The sequence below is a fragment of the Microcebus murinus genome, chromosome X (assembly GCF_040939455.1).
Source record: "Microcebus murinus isolate Inina chromosome X, M.murinus_Inina_mat1.0, whole genome shotgun sequence".
In the NCBI taxonomy this organism is placed as follows: Eukaryota; Metazoa; Chordata; class Mammalia; order Primates; family Cheirogaleidae; genus Microcebus; species Microcebus murinus.
Window position 1 is genome coordinate 703112 of NC_134136.1, and position 12157 is coordinate 715268.

The following is a 12157-nucleotide window of genomic DNA, read 5'->3' on the forward strand; positions in this document are numbered from 1 at the left end:
ATAACCATCTGAGTTATGAAGACGAGTGACATGGTTAGTGAAGTTATTTAGAAAACTCTTCTGGCAGCCCTGTGAAGAATGGATTGGAGGAAGCAAGACTAAAGGCAGCGAGATAAGTAGGAAGGTTGTTGGGACTGTCACTCTCAACCTCCGAGGTACCTATCTAGGAGTTGGGAGACGGTCGTGTCCCCAGTCCCCAGACCTTTTTCGAATTTCAGAACACCCTGGACCTCTCCTACCCACCCTTCCTCTGACGTCGCTCCATTTAGGCCCTACGAAATGAGGTTTTATGCACTTTTCTAGGACGCAGACCCGCTGGTCAGAGCTCCGACAGTGGCGCCAGCGGTGGCTGCGGTTGCCGGCGGGGGTGGGGCGCATGCGCGCGGTTGCTAGGCAACGGCGGTCGGGGCTCAGCGGCGGTATAGGCGCCGGGGCTGTGTGTGTAGGCAGCGGCGCCAGAGGAGGAGGAGCACGAGGATGCAGCTGCGACCGCGGCCCCAAGAGGGAGCCGCCGCTGCTCTGTGGCCTCTGGGGCCAAGGGACAGCAGTCGGGCCTGGGGGTCGCGTCGCTGAGGGGGCTGGGGCGACGGTCCCGCCAGAGGCTCGGGCCTAGTATCCCTGGAGGGTCCGGGCCGCTGGGCGAGGGCCTGCCCCCCATTGCTTCCCCTCGTCCCTCCACGTCGATGGTGGTGAAGTTGGTGGCGCCAGGGAGTGGAAGGCACCAGTCTGTCTCCCCTTGCACTCATCTGCTCTCTGGCCGCAGCTCTTGGACACCTGCGCTGCCGCCGCCTCCTCTCGCCCGCCGAGACCACCCCCGGCGGCGGGCGGGGGAGGGGCTCCCCCCTGCAGGGGCTGCGTCGAACAGGGCGACGACGGGAGACGGGACCGTAGGAGAGTAGGGTGAGTAGTGGCAACGCACTCGCCTGATGCTGGGGCGCCTTTCCGGCCTCTGGGCCCGGGAAGCGAGCAGCGAAGCGTGGCTTTCTCCTGCAGAAGCTTCTGATGCCTCTTTTACATCTGCTCGCGGATCTTTATTCCCTTTGAGGTAGTTTTCCTTCTCAGAGCTACCACTTTCTGATCTCAACCCCGGCGTCCAAGAATGCAGGGTGGGTGCTTAAGGCCTGGCTTTCCTGCTTAGATGCCATAGATGCTAATTCTGGGTATGGTCACGCAGTCTGGTCCCTGATTCAGGGACCGACTCTACCAGTGCCTTGCTCGCCCCTTTCCCCTTGCTCTGACTTTCGCTATCGGGAGGTTCACCCTGACCACAGGCTTCTCAAGAGCCCATTCCCTGGGCTGCTGTCGCTCCATGCCTCAAGGGTTGAACAGATAGCTAGAGTGGCCCCTTACTTTTCAGTGTTGTTGCACTCCTGTGCCAAGAGCTTCTGAAAGCTTTGTGCCTGGCTTCTGACTCCTGACTACTGACATACAAGAGTTAGGAAAATAGTACTTATATTTAATAATAATAAAACAAACTAGCAACATATACTCCACTTGACTTCCAAAGTGCCATCAAACTTGAAGAGAAGTAGGCAAAGAGTGCCTGATTGATAACAGGGGAAACAGATTTTACGAACTAACTACTATTCATCCAGAGTGACATACTTCTTTTTTTACAAATATGATGATTAACCTAAAATGTCCCTAATAAAAGAGAGCATGGGTTGTGATTTATCTCTTCTTCCTGAGGTAGCCTACAGTTGAAAATAGTTGCCTCTAGAAAATATTGGCATGACATACCTGAAATGATATTTTGGACAAGGTGATTAGATGAGGATCTAAAATTGTGAGGTCCTTTTTTGAAAATTAATAATATTATCTTTGATGAATTAGGTTGTTTCCTTAAAAACAAATGGTTGAAAAATATTACAGTTCACTGCTGATTCCTTTCAAAAGTTGACCGAATTTAAAATAATTAGTTATTTTGATTGTTAGGATACTTCTGTGAGCGGACAATAACAGATAGGTTCCTTCTTTTATTTGGTTCTCTTGCCTCCCTACTGGTTTTTAAGCCATTTCAGGTTTCTTTTATCTAAAAGAAGTGTGAAAAAGAAGTGCAATAATGGAAAAGCTAAATTTAGTTTTTGGTAAACCCTTTTGAGCTAAAGATTTTTTTAAAATGATATAGATGTCATTTGTGATTAGATGACTTTATTGAATTAATCTCTCAAGACTGCCAACTTTCTGATAGTTTTGGGCAAAATGCTTTGTTTTCACAGCTTTCATGTTGTTTCAGGTTCTTTTGTGTATGGTTTAAATTAAAGCACAGTGTAATTCTAGTGCCACTGCAAAATAATCTTGGACCTCAGTGAGTATTGTTTTGTTTTGTGCATTAGCAAACTGACATGCTTCTAGTTGCTAGACGCCAAAGTTAGAGATATTTTTGTTTTGGAAAAGCTTTTGATGAATGCAAGTCTGAATTATTTGAAATAATAATGTATCATGTGAATACTTCCTCTTTACCTTCACATATTTTAAGAACTGAGCAGTAATTTGAATCCAATTTAGTTTTCTATTGTAATGAGTATGGCTGTGAAGATGCCACATATGCAAGAGCATTTACCTAGGGTGTCATAACCACATAAAATAATATTGATAGCTCATTTTGCAAGTGCTGTCAAGGTACTTGATCAGTAAACTCTGGAATGAAATTTATTTATTTATTTTTAAATTTCAGAATATTATGGGGGTACAAACATTTTGGTTAGATATAATGCCCTTGCATCACCCAAGCCAGAGCTACAAGCATGCCCCTCCCCCATGCAGTGCACTCTGCACCCACTAATTATGAGTTTTCCTATCCCCACAACCTCCCTCCCACCCGCCCAGCACCCAATGAATATTACTTCCGTGTGTACACGTAAGTGATGATCAGTTAGTACCAATTTGAGGGTGAGTACATGTGGTGCTTGTTTTCCCATTCTTGGGATACATCACTTGGAAGAATGTGCTCTAGCTCCATCTAAGATAATACAAGAGGTACTAGTTCACTACTGGTTTTTATGGCTGAGTAGAACTCTGTGGTATACATATACCACATTTTATTAATCCACTCATATATCGATGGACACTTGGAATGTTTCCTCATCATTGCAATTGTGAATTGTGCTGCTATAAATATTCAAGTGTAGATGTATTTATTATAGAATGACTTTTTTTCCTTTGAGTAGGTGCCAGGTATTGGGATTGCTGGATCAAATGATAGTTCTATTTTTCATTCTTTGAGTTATCCCAATATTACTTTCCATAGGGGTTGTACTAACATAATAGGAGAAAATATTTACATGCTACACATGTGATAAAGGGCTGATAACTAGAATCTACATAGAACTTAGGAAATCAACAAGAAAAATCAAACAACCTCATTAAAAAGTGGGCAAAGGACATGGACTGAATCTTTGCAAAAGAAGACAGAATAATGGCCAACAAACATATGAAAAAAATGCTCACCATCTCTAATCATCAGGGAAATGCAAATCAAAACCACAGTGAGATATCACTTATCTCCAGTGAGAATGGCCTTTATCAAAGTCTCCAAACTAGAAATGTTGGTGTAGATGTGGAGAGATAAGAACACTCATAGACTGCTGGTGAGATTTATTTTTAAGTCATTTTCAACAAGTTTTTATTTTTTATCTTTTACTTAGTGCCCACTACTATACAAGGTATTGTGGAGAATAGAACAGAAACAGGTCCCAAGAGTTAAATTGCTTACCATTTGGGAAAGAAAATACGTATATGAGACATCATGGCCAATAATTGGAACATAAGAGTAATTTTGAGTACAGAGAGATCACTGGAGCCTGGGGTTTGTCGTAGAAGGCTTAATAGAAAAAGTCAGATTTGGTTTGGTTCTTCATAGATCTAAAAGGGTGGAATTCAGCATAGCATGAGCTAAGGTACTTGATTTTCTAATCCTTATGTGTTTAATTCTCCTGGATAAACCTAAAGGAGGGAGAGACTATCAGTGGAAACTAACTCTTTTGGAGTAGGCATAGTTTTCTATGATAAATTACATACTAAATAAATATAAATAGTTTTACAAATGTATATGTTATAGAAGTCAGACTTAAAAAATAATCATCTGATTTCCTGGGGCAAGTAAGAATGTTTTCTAAGAAGATATACAGTATTAAGCTCACATATTTTTATAATCTGTACAGTTTTTACTGTCTACTAAGAGACAGAATCTTAAGAGTTTCATATAAAACTAGTCTGATTAGTACAACCTTAGATTATTAATATGGTCCAAAGATTATTTCTTGATAAAATATATTAGGGAAATTCTATAAGCAACATGCATTTTGGTTCATTAAAGTATATGATAAGTTAGTTTTTCATACTACCATGTAGTACTATTATTGCTATTGTTTTCTGAAAACAAAGGGAAGTTGAAGTTCTAATATAATGTTATTAATAATGCCTGTGTTAATAATTGGCAGCTAACATCAGTGTTTAAACGGTAATTACAAACCTCTGCAAAACTTATTTCAGTGCATTTCTAACAACTTTCTGTTGTATTGAGAATTAGTTACATGACTAATGGGTTTTAGTCAGCCATTATAAGTTGATGTTTATATACAGAAAAATAACAAAACACACTGCAATTATATCAAAAGAGAGGTATGTCTCCCAACAGAAATTCACATATTTGAATTCTAAATACAAAGATTTAACAGATTTACTCTCTGGAACAATATACCTAAACTTGAATTTTTTTAGGCTTCTATACACTATCTTGTACCTTTTATTTGGTATCTTTTTCTGCCAGTAATAGTCGTCTTTGATTAAAGTTATTACTGACAAATTTTATTTCACAGTAGCTAATAGTTTTTAGGCTCAACAAATCTAATTGTTATTTTAAGCATCCTCTACTTAGAACCTCAGTTATTGATTAAATAGTTAATAAACAAGTTATGAGTTAGATAACAGAATGGTCTTCTCAGAGACAGTCAACAAATAGCTATGATTATTATTGGAAATTAACCAGTTAACAGATAGAAAAATATGTTCAGAAGGCATTGAGGTAAATCTCCTTTGCTAAGCAGGTATTGCACATTTCTATCTTAGCTGCTTATGCCTATATCAAAAGAAGATCTTCAGAAAGAGAACTGGTGAATTAAAATGATGGGGAGACTGTTGAGAAAATTAAAATTACCTTATATGTCAAGTTCTAAGTCCTACAGTGGTTTAAGGCAGGTTCTTAGTTAAATTGCTAAACCTTAGTGGTGGCAGCATGTGAAATAGGGCAAGGAACTGTCAGTTTCTATTATAATAGAGTCATCATTTTCAATATTTTTACCTAATTACTAAGTGTCAAGGCAAAACAGCATTACACTGAGTACCAGTGATGTATCAATAAATTGTAATTTTCCTTAAATATGTAGTTTTTAAAGTGTAACCATATTCTAAAATATGATATTTATTATGTCAATGGACCCCAAATTTTCCCACCTGAGCACATATCTAGATTTTTATGATGCAAGTTTATGGGATAAAAGGCTTTTACCCAACAATTCTTTTCAGAGCAGATTTTCCTGGAACATAACTTTTTTCTCTAAATGAAAGATATCTGAAGCCAATTCAATGTAGGAAGAAAAATGGAGAGTAGAATTCCTTCTTAAAGTATGGTACTTATACACAAAATGAAAGAAAAACTTTCATACACAGCTATAAACTAATATTCAAAGGAAATGCCTTACACAGTTATTCTCTTAATATCATTTCTTATGAATTGTTAACTCTTTTTAAATTATTGGCATCTACAAGTTCTCCTGTGGTCTGATTAGTTCTTATTTTCCTAGTGACAAATGTACCACTGGGATTTGATAAGGAGATTAATTTTGTTATTGATGGGATTCTACTGTAATAGAAGGTTTTTTTAAGAATTTTTTTTTTGAGACAGGGTCTCTCTCTCTCTGTTGCCCAGGCTAGAGTGCAGTGGCGTCAGCCTAGCTCACAGCAACCTCAAACTCCTGGGCTCAAGCAATCCTTCTGCCTCAGCCTCCTGAGTAGCTGGGACTACAGGCATGCACCACCACATCCAGCTATTTTTTTTCTATTTTTAGTAGAAAAATAGAAAATTTTTCTAGCTAATTTCTTTCTATTTTTAGTAGAGATGGGGGTCTCACTCTTACTGAGGCTGGTCCTGAACTCCTGACCTTAAGCGATCCTCCCAACTCAGCCTCCCAGAGTGCTAGGATTATAGGCGTGAGCCACCACATCCAGCGTATAACCATTTTTAAATGCAATAAATATTAACTGAAACCTGGATTTTGATGTAATTAATAATGGGAAAATGTATGTTTCTAACAACGTTCATTTAAAACCAATGTATAGTATTAGTATCTCCATAACATTTCACAGTTATGAATTACATAGGTCCTTATTATGCTTACTTTCTGTACCTCATATCCACTTTTCCTAACCACTATAGATATTGGTTTATTCTCACTGTCACTTCTAAGCTACTTCTGTGGCCCCTATATGAGTTTTACAAAAGACTTTATCTTTTTAAAAAGTTATTTGGGAAATATTTTCTGTGATAGACTAAAAAGCCAAACCTATGTTGGATAAACTGTATTTGAAACTGGGTGATTTGACTAGAAGTAGCATCAAGGAAAATAATTACCTAGGTTCTTTTAAAATACTGTGCCTAACTCAGGAAATTTTTGAATCACTGGATTTTTATTTCAAAAATAATTTGTTTTGGCTGGGTGCGGTGGCTCACACCTGTAATCCTAGCACTCTGGGGCCGAGGCGGGAGGACCGCTCAAGGTCAGGAGTTCAAAGCCAGCCTGAGCAACAGCGAGACCCCGTCTCTACTAAAAATAGAAAGAAATTAATTGACCAACTAAAATATATATATACAAAAAATTAGCCAGGCATGGTGGTCCATGCCTGTAGTCCCAGCTACTCGGGAGGCTGAGGCAGTAGGATCGCTTAAGCCCAGGAGTTTGAGGTTGCTGTGAGCTAGGCTGACGCCACGGCACTCACTCTAGCCTGGGCAACAAAATGAGACTCTGTCTCAAAAAAGCAAAAACAAAAACAAAAATTATTTGTTTTCTTTATTGTAGGAAGTAAAAAATCAGAACTTAGGTCCTTCTGGAATAAAAGTAGGGATCGTTTCTGTTTCAGAAGAGTGAGAAAGAAAAAAAAAAAAAAGTAGGGATCGTTTCATCTGGATTGAGTCAGAGTTCATATTTACATTTTTACCATCTAAACTTTCTACAGTTATACTTAGGGTTTTGGTTTTCATTTTAGAATAAAAAGGAATATCTTCTCTATTTTTCCATTGTCTTATTGCCACCACTTTGTATTTATACAGCATCTTTCATCAGAGGAATTCAAATAATTCTTTATATATTCTGTAGCATTTCTTACCATCTCCCTAAATGGTAAGATATATTACTTACATAAGTAATAAGTTTGATTCCACAGGTCATATATAAGCCAGTCTCATTACTTAAAAGTTGCTCCTTGACCTTTGCAGGGCTGGGCATGTATCATATACTAATACATTTAATGGTTATCACTGAGTTTAATCTCTAAATGTGCACATAGAACCTTATATTCTGTTTCTCTTCCTGCAAACTTTGAAGACTATCATTATTAACTGGATTTTTTTGTTTATTATTAATACCAAAAGATTTAATTATCATGGATTGTATTGTTATTTTTGCCAAATTGGTCCAGATACCTGTGAGTTCACAAAAACAGAAAAAATAGAGGTAGAATAAAAATTAAAAATGGGTGTTAAATTTCATATGTTTCATTATTTCTAATTTGCAATAATTTAGGGAGAATAAGTCTAAAATGGTTGATTTTGAATTTTAGAATATTTTTTAGCAACTTCAGTTTTTATGGTTTCCTTGTACAAATAGTAACCAGAACTAGGGAACAAAGTATTACCCTTAGGAATCTTGCTTTCATAAATAGATGATAATGATTTGTAGATAGAGTATCAATAGATTATATGTAAAGATATATTTCTGAAGTACTTAAAGGGCTTGGAAGAATTTGTTCTTTAAGTGGTTACGGTGTCCTTTCTATTAATGCTATCTTGTTTTCTAATTTGTTTACCAAGCTCTATGCAAAAATAATCCCCAAATCAATTTAACCTCAGCCCCTATCTGAATTATCACTAATTCTGAATCAGTAGGGTCCAAATTACAGTATAACAAAATTTTATTAATTAGGCCCTACGAATCAAGATTTTGTAACAGTCTTAATATATATAGTAGTCATGCTCAAAGTGGATTATACTCTATAGGAGAAGCAGCCAGAGTCCTATCATAGGTTTGAAGTACTGGAGGTTCTTTACTGAGTATCAGAGTACTGATACTGAATTAAAGTAAGTGCTAAGAGGGATGAAGGTAGGAACACCTAGATTTATATACTTAAAAACATCTTCTAAGTGCTGTATTACTAATTAGGGCATTAATTAGCCTATTTTTGAGAAAAAAGATTTGAACATCCATTAATAGTGTAAGCAAAATTGAGGCAATAATTATGGTAAACTGCTTTCAGATGTTTTAAAAATTGCAGTAGCAATATTATCTGCACGTGAATTGTGTGCACTTACAAATCTTACCAGTTCATCGGAGTAAGAAAAGTAAAGTGTGCATTAAAAGTTACACCCAGAATTAATGTCTTTTGTAGCAATCATGGCCATTTGGCACAATGGAACTGGAGACCATTTTCCTAGGGGAAATATCTCAAGAATGGAAAAACAAACACAACATATACTCTCTAATAATTTGGAACTAATTGATGGGCACACAAAAGTCATTGACAATCAATAAGGGAGGGGGTTAAAACCTATCTAACACTGTACCTACACTGAACACTGTTTGGATGATGGGCACACTAATAGCCCTGACTTAGGCATTATAAAATCTATCCATGTAACAAAAACATTTGTACCCCATTAATGTTTTGAAAGGATAAAAAGAAAAAAAACTTACACCAGTAATCTTAATATGCTGATGGTATTATCACAGCTCTGAAATCAGTAAAACTTCAGGACCTTCTTCTTCTCCTGTTCTGAATTAATAATCATATAATGAATGCATGCATATTGATACTGATTTGTTATATTTATGTTATGATGCAAGAAGCACTAAAATCTAACATTTCTGATGTTCTGGGATGAAATTCTTCTGACACGAAACTGGAACTTCCAGTCTGGTTAATTTTAACAAGTTAACCAGAACAGAGCACAGCTACACCTAATACTCGGGTTGCTAGAGAGAGGGATGTCATTAAGGTTATTAATTATGAAATGTCCGATTTCCTTAAGTACCGTTTGATAGTTGATATCTCTGATATTTGACTTTGACACTTCTTTTATTTTTATTGTGAAGGTACATCCTCAGTCTTTCAAATGCACATTTTGGTGTGTAGATTATCTTTCAATTTTTTTTAGAGAAATTTTTGTGAAACCATAGATAACTCAAAAATTCATGTTATTTTTGTATATGAGTTCTGTCATGGAAACAATGCCACGTAGACAGCTCGAAATAACAACAGTGTTTGAGAAGGATGTGGCTAATGAAGGCACCATATGTTGATGGTTTGAGAAGTTCCGTTCTGGTGATTTTAATCTTGAGAATGAGCCATGTGGGTGACCTGAGACCAAGGTGGATAATGATGACCTGAAAGCTGTAGTAAATGAATCCATCTCAACCTATGTGTGAATTAGCAGCAAGGTTTGACGTTCCTATTCTGACAACATTGGACCATTTGAAACAAATGGCAAGGTAAAGAAGCTGGCTAGATGGGTTCTGCATGAATTAAATGAGCATCAGAAGAGAAATAGTCTTGAAGCTTGCCTTTCTTTGCTGTCATGACATAAAGGTGAACCATCTCTACACCATATTGTTACATGTGATGAAAAATGGATTCTTTTTGACAATCATGGCCATTTGGCACAATGGTTTGATAAAGATGAACTGCTGAAACACAGTCCAAAACCAAATATTCATCAAAAAAAGCTAATGGTATCTGTTTGGTGGTCCAGTGATGATATTATCCACTGTAGCTTCATGAAACCTGGTCAATCAATTATAGTAAATATCTGCTGCATCCAGTTGAATAAAATGATGACGCTTGAGATTAAGCAGTGAGATTGGTCAATAGAGACAGGACGATACTCTTGCATGACAACACTCGACCACGTTACCGTGTTTCCCCGAAAATAAGATGTGCCCATAAAATAAGCCCTAGCAGGATTTCTAAGCATTTGTGCAGTATAAGCCCTACCTGGAAAATCAGACCTAGTGATGGGCGTGGCTACACAGCGTATCTGCACAACCCATGCATTTCGTGGTGGAGCGGTAAAGAAGACGAGCAGCCCTTATCGTTGTGATAGCTACTATCCCAGAGGTGACCAGAAAGGTGCGGGCAGCCCCACCAACAAGGTCAGCTCTCCCTGTCAGGTCCCGGCCATCCTGTGCGTGCTGCAAGCTGAGGCTTTTAGGGGAAAACAACACATCCCCTGAAAATAAGCCCTAAGGTGTCTTCTTGAGGAAAAATAAATATAAGACCGTGTCTTATTTTGGGGGAAACATGGTACACAAAACGATGCTGCTCAAACTACAGAAGCTGGAGTTGGAAACTCTCTGTCATCCGCTGTACTCACCAGACCTTGCACCAACTAACTACCACTTCTGCCAGGCCTTGGACCAGTTCTTGCAAGGAAAAATATTCAAATCTCAACAGGCTGTGGAAAACACTTTTCACAATTTCATCACCACTTGCTGTCCAGACTTCTTTGCTGCTGGCATAAACAAGCTACTGTTAAGGTGGTAAAACTGTGTCGATAGTTTAGTTGCATACTTTGATTAATTGTACTGCTTCTTGTTTGATATAATAAACACTTTTGATTCAAAATTGGACATTTCATATTAAATGATCTAATATTTACCACCGATGCTCTTTTGACACAGAGGGGAAAGCTAGTTCTTTGTTTCATGCCTTCTATAGTAATGATAGTTTGCCTCTCCTGTGTAACTCATTGCTCTACTTACAGATTTTAGATCTTAGCAAGGGAAGCAATAACAGAGGTTATTGGATTAACTGGAATAAAAATTTAGCTGTTTGGAGTTTTTTAAATAATTAGTATTCTCTCCCTCTCCCACCTCCTTTGCCATTCCTATGACATGTGTGAAAAAGCTTTTCTGTGTGTGTATTTATGGATGAGAGGAAGAGAGACTGAGTATCCATGTAACACTTTTCTCATAGCTAAACATCAAATGCAGAGTAGAAATTAGAGAAATCTATTTAATTCTTAGTACTCTGTGCTAACAGAGGGGAGTACAAGCTTAGAAAAAAATTAAAATCATTTTATTTTGGAAGGTAATTTTATATATACATTTGAATATGAATGTTTTTAATTTAGGTAGTCCTAGAGACTCAGTTAACTAAAGGCTATGGAATGAATATAATCACTTGGATAATGAATTTTCTAATTAGCTAAGGATTAATCAAAGAATGTAATGAAACTGGGGGAGGGATGTTTTGTATAATATGTCCAGAGCTTTAAATTGTACATAATTTGTTTGTTGGCCACTGACCCAATTGTGTGCGTCTTGATTAAAGATGTTGCAGATAATAAAGGTCTACTTCAAATTAGCTTAAAGCAAAAAAAAAAAAAAATGTTGAGGATAAGAGAGATTCTGGTGGAACCCCAGGGCAGAAAGTGTAGTCTAGGTGCTTGAGGGACTTGAACTAGGATGACAAGCTGTCAGTAGCTAAGGAAACTTTCCTCCCTCTTTCTCTTTTCCCCTCACCTTCCCTGGGGCCATAAGGTATTTTGTTTACTTTTGTTTCTTTTAGTGTGTCTACTTCAGTTTAATTCATTCTTCTCACTCCCTCAGCACATAGCCAGACATGGTTTACTCAAGAGCCCCCAAGTTTACAAATTCTAAATTTAGACAATCAGAAGAGACTCAGTATCTCTGAATCCTAATTCCCAATTCTGAATGATCCAGTTTGGACCACATGTCTAGCCAAAATTAGTTTATCTATATCTGGAGGGGCAAGATCATGTCTTATAAATATGGCTATTAGGTCCAAACCCTAAATGAGATGATGTACATTTCCAAGAGAAGGGGAGGTTGTGGGCTGAACAAAATTCCAAAAGTGTCTACCATGA

The 12157-nt window shown here is 37.8% G+C and overlaps 1 protein-coding gene across 1 annotated transcript in view; it reads left to right on the forward strand.

The window, feature by feature from the left end:
* Positions 1-424: 424 nt before the first annotated feature.
* ZC3H12B (zinc finger CCCH-type containing 12B) overlaps positions 425-12157 on the forward strand; it is a 378671-nt gene continuing 366938 nt past the window's right edge. The window contains exon 1 of the mRNA XM_012738801.2: positions 425-900. The gene's annotated coding sequence lies outside the window, so the exon portion shown is untranslated. The remainder of the gene's footprint in view (positions 901-12157) is intronic.